Source organism: Elaeis guineensis, chromosome 6 (assembly GCF_000442705.2).
Source record: "Elaeis guineensis isolate ETL-2024a chromosome 6, EG11, whole genome shotgun sequence".
Classification (NCBI taxonomy): Eukaryota; Viridiplantae; Streptophyta; class Magnoliopsida; order Arecales; family Arecaceae; genus Elaeis; species Elaeis guineensis.
This window is the reverse complement of record NC_025998.2, coordinates 25,922,106-25,926,606: the sequence shown is the minus strand read 5'-3', so window position 1 is coordinate 25,926,606 and position 4,501 is coordinate 25,922,106. Positions and strand designations below refer to the sequence as shown.

The 4,501-nt window shown below is 36.3% G+C and overlaps 1 long non-coding RNA gene across 1 annotated transcript; it reads right to left on the bottom strand.

Moving 5' to 3' along the window:
- Window positions 1-268: 268 nt before the first annotated feature.
- On the bottom strand, window positions 269-2,036 carry LOC109506009 (uncharacterized). Its single transcript, XR_012142098.1, has 2 exons — window positions 1,704-2,036; window positions 269-922 (listed from the first exon to the last, which is right to left on the bottom strand). It is a non-coding gene; the product is annotated as an uncharacterized lncRNA (long non-coding RNA).
- Window positions 2,037-4,501: the final 2,465 nt, after the last annotated feature.

The window sequence follows — 4,501 nt, the reverse complement described above, 5'->3', positions numbered from 1 at the left end:
TACTAGGGGTGGTAATTGTGTTGGGTCGGGTCAGAAACGGGTTAAAAAAAATATGGGTTGGATCAGAAAAAACTTAAATGTAAATTTTATTTTTTTATTAAATAGATCAAAATTTATAATCTAAATCTATCATATTTAATAAACAAGTAAACAAGTAACTCAATCTGACCTATTTAACTTGTTTCATGAAAAAATAACCTATTAGCCCAATTTAACCTGACCCACCCCATTTAATACATCAAATATCAGAAAAAACAAAAACTAAATGTAGAAAACATTACAAAAATCTTGTCTAGCTAGCATATACATTCAAGAATCATTTACATTCAATCTTTACAATTAGCTAAGTGGAGAAAATATTACATGAATCTTGTTTGGACAGCAATGACGCAAAATCTTTACAAGCATTGACAACCACTCAATCCAAAAACTTCTGGATAGCATTTACATTCTTCCACAGGAGAGGGCCAACTATTAAGTCGCTACCAAGCTACACTACTTGTGCAATGCATTTACCCCTTGCTGGTAGATCTACTTGACATATTCGTTGACCTTCCATCTATTGGAAAAGATCTGATTTCAGCACAGGAAATGCTTGCTAATGTACATGAAGGAGAGCTAGTTCATACTGAAATCTTAACCCAGGTCTGCATGTTCAGAATTGCAACTGAGGGTCTTAGATAACCATAGCCTGGTGTCCCACCAACAGAAAAAAGAATGGAAACTCAATGAAGTTGGAATTCTCTGAGCCCTCATCTGAAGAGTAATACAATGTACATCTTGCACAAGCCCTAAGGAGTCAAGCTAGAAAGCTTGGATCTGTGGTGGCTATGGTTGATGTAGGTTGCTTGACTAGTCTGGAACGTATCCATGCCTCATGATGCTTGGCCAAAGATCTTTTCCCTTCCATATAAAGACCTAGCTATAAATGTCGTACCTCATCATGCAACGTCATCATTAGAAAAAAAAAAAACCACGAGAATCCTCTGCTGTGCACTATATCATGCGAATCTTTTGCTGTGCACAGCGCACTTTATCTATCGTGCGATGGACGGCTGCATACGGTCACACGTAATGGGCATGCATCCATATGCATCCATATGTGACCGTCCATTACATGATACACTGTACATCATACCGTACGATTCATTATAGAGAATCCGGTCTCAAAAAGAAAAAGGTAATGTTGGAGGGTTACAGTGGAGATGAGACCTGGCAAAAAAAAAATAACGATAGATCCAATGCACTTTACCGCTTCTAACCATTTAAACCAAGTAGATATTTGGTTCTACAAGATTGATATGATGATGGAAGGGCCACCAAGAGATGTATTATCAAGACCAGAATCTTTTCAGTGTTAGATGGTGGGGAATGGGACAGACAAACTTCAGCATCTGAGGTCACAAAAGAAAGAAACTCCCGACTCTTTCATGATAAGAAGTTGAAGAAAATCAGGACTCTCTATAGCTAGCTAGAAATCACCAAATCCAACAACTCCTACGAGAAATAGTTAAGGATCCTCACTAGATCCAACAACCTCCATCAAAATCTAAGATCTAAGAATAAAAATTAACGAAACATAAAAAGCTGAAACATTTCTGATATAGTCCGTAGATCCGAGAAAACTCCGCTGGACCTACCAGATTAGAACAATAAAGCACCAAAACTAATGGATGCCAAAAATTAGGAAGAAAAGTTAATACCTTTGGGGTCTGAGCAACATCCCAGCCCAACATCAGCCGATTCCTTGAACTACTTCATGAAGAGGCTGCCGATCACTCAATCAATGAGGAAAAAGGGCATTTGGTTGGTGTCGACCAGGAGCAAGAGGAACTGATAGAAGAGAAAAAACAAGAACAAAACCCTAAAATCTCTATTGCGATGGCCTCTGTATTGCATGCACCAGGTGCAGTTGGACCGCATCAAATCCCATGGTGGATGACATGCCACGCTTCCCCTTGATTTCACCAATTCCCGATAGCATGCTATCCATCATGTATATGCTCCGCGATTTGCCCTGGTTCACTTGCACCTGGAGCATGGAAAAGGGGCGACGATTATTGATGGGTGAAGCGACTTGGCATTAATTGGATGGGTAACAAGGAACGCTGGCAAGCATAATCATGATTTCCGCACAGAAATAGGCCTAGCCCAAGTAATGTCCCCCACTTATACCATTTAAATGATATATAGATCAACCCATTAATCTAACTTAACCTAATAATTAAATAAATTAAACAGATCAAACTCATAAAATTGAATTTAACTTAATATTAAATAAATTAAATAGATCAATTTATTTATAATTTGAATCCACTTAGCCCAAACCAAACTAGAGTTCAAATATGAATCAAGTTGGAGGATAGGATCATAATTTGCCGTTCCTAATTTCTACCAAACACAACATCGTAGGGTTCCTAGGCTAAGAAGCAGCAACCTGGCACACATTGAAGGATAGGATTTTGTTCTTTAAAATTCAAGATTTCCTCCAAGGACAAATTTTTATGGAGAGGTGCCAGCCAACAAAACTTGCAATTGTTGACTGTTTAAAATATAGATTACAAGCAGTTCCTTTATTTATTTCATTTAAGTTGATTATGAGTAAGTTGATTATCAGATGGGTCATGATTTTTGCAATGAAGGTCATGCTTACCACTGAATTTCATATACTTCCACTACAAGGACCCGGATCCTTGATTTTTTATCCCTGCATGAATCATAAGGGAGGCAAAAAAAAAAGAATAGAAGAGGACTCCTTATAAAATCCTTCTTCCCTCTTCTGAGTTTGATCGGGAGAAAGATCCTAGGGCCAATTGAACTTCGACAAAGACCCTATGATCTGTTCCTATAAATCCCTCCATCGTCTCCCTCAAATCCCTAGCCAATCACCAATGAAGTTTTGAGCATTTGAGGGTTCTTTCTGTAGAATACTTTTGACAAGCCACCATCAATCGGCCATTGGAGTTGAGGTAAGATCTTCTATTCTCCTTCCTTCTCCGAACCCTATAAAGCTTTTGACGGTCGGATTGAACCGCCAGCCATTAGATTTCATGGGGGAAGGAACGTCACTTGTTTTCTTCTTCTTATTTCCTTCTATCGGATTGACTGCTGTTGTTGGGAATGTTTCTGTTTTGATTGCCAAGGACTAGGCGATTATTGCCAGAGCCTTCCCCATCAGAGTCATTGAGATCATGGCCATCAAGGATTGGCCATGAAGGTGGTCGGCCCTAACTTTTCCTTCCCCTCTTTCAATGAAGAAGAAAGAGAAAAATAAAGAAAAAGAAAACAAAAGAAAAGAAAAGGAAAAAAAAAGGGTTTTCTCTCTCTTTCTCTCTCCTCTCTTCTCTCTCTACCTTCTCTCTCCACTTTCTCTCTATAACTTTCTCTCTCTACTTTCTCTCTTTAGAATTTTCTCTTTCTAGATTGATTTTCTCTCTTCATAGATTTCTTTCTCTAAAAATCCTATAGACCAGTAGAAAATTTTCAGATCAATTGGTTGACCCTAGGAGGGGTTCTGAATCTATAATATTTGGATATTTTTTTATAGTCTTCTCCATTCTTAATCACATATAATTTTTATGTTCAGTCTTGATTATATAGAGATGCAATTGCATATATAAGATGTCGAGCGGAAACACTTTGATCTTAAGTTTATAAATTGAAGGATTGATTAATAGCTATAATTGAGTCTGAGATCGGTAAAGATAAGAATCTCTTAATATAATCACATGTATGTATATTTTTGTACCATATATAATGATTTTAATTTTATTTGGATATATAATTCTATATTATATATGTATCATATGGTGACTATTTTGATTGTTAAAAATATGATATTTGATGTTTTGAAATTGAATAAGAATATAATATAAAATTATTAAATAACTATTGACCATGAAAGAAGACTTGGACTAACTATGATGTGGATTGCCGGTCACGAATCGAATTGTATCACCTTGGATTGCTAGTCATAGGCTGAATTATGACACTCTAGTTTGCCACCGTGGGTCGCATCGTGGATATTTTAATTTACTACTACAAGTTGAAGCCCAGATATCCTGATTTATCACCGTGGGTCGAAGCGTAATTATTCTGATTTGCCACTATGGGCCAAAGCACAATTATTCTAATTTGCTATCATGGGCCGATGCATGATCATGATTAGTCCAAACTGAAAGATGATGATTGATTTAGAAAATATTAATGAAACATAAATAATAAGTCATATGAACATACATATGATATTTATGATGGATTTTTGACAATACATGATTCGAGATATATATTTATATAACTGTTGAGTTATATTGCATGTCTGATACAAAATTTGTGACTTATGATTCTTTTTCGATAATTACTCATTTATTATTTTGAATTATATTATCATATTGGTATATGTATAATCAGATACTTACTAGACTGTAAAGCTCACAACCTCCTTCTTTTCTTTCTTTTTCAGAGCTGCAGGATATTCATGATTGGCTATAATTTGGGTTCG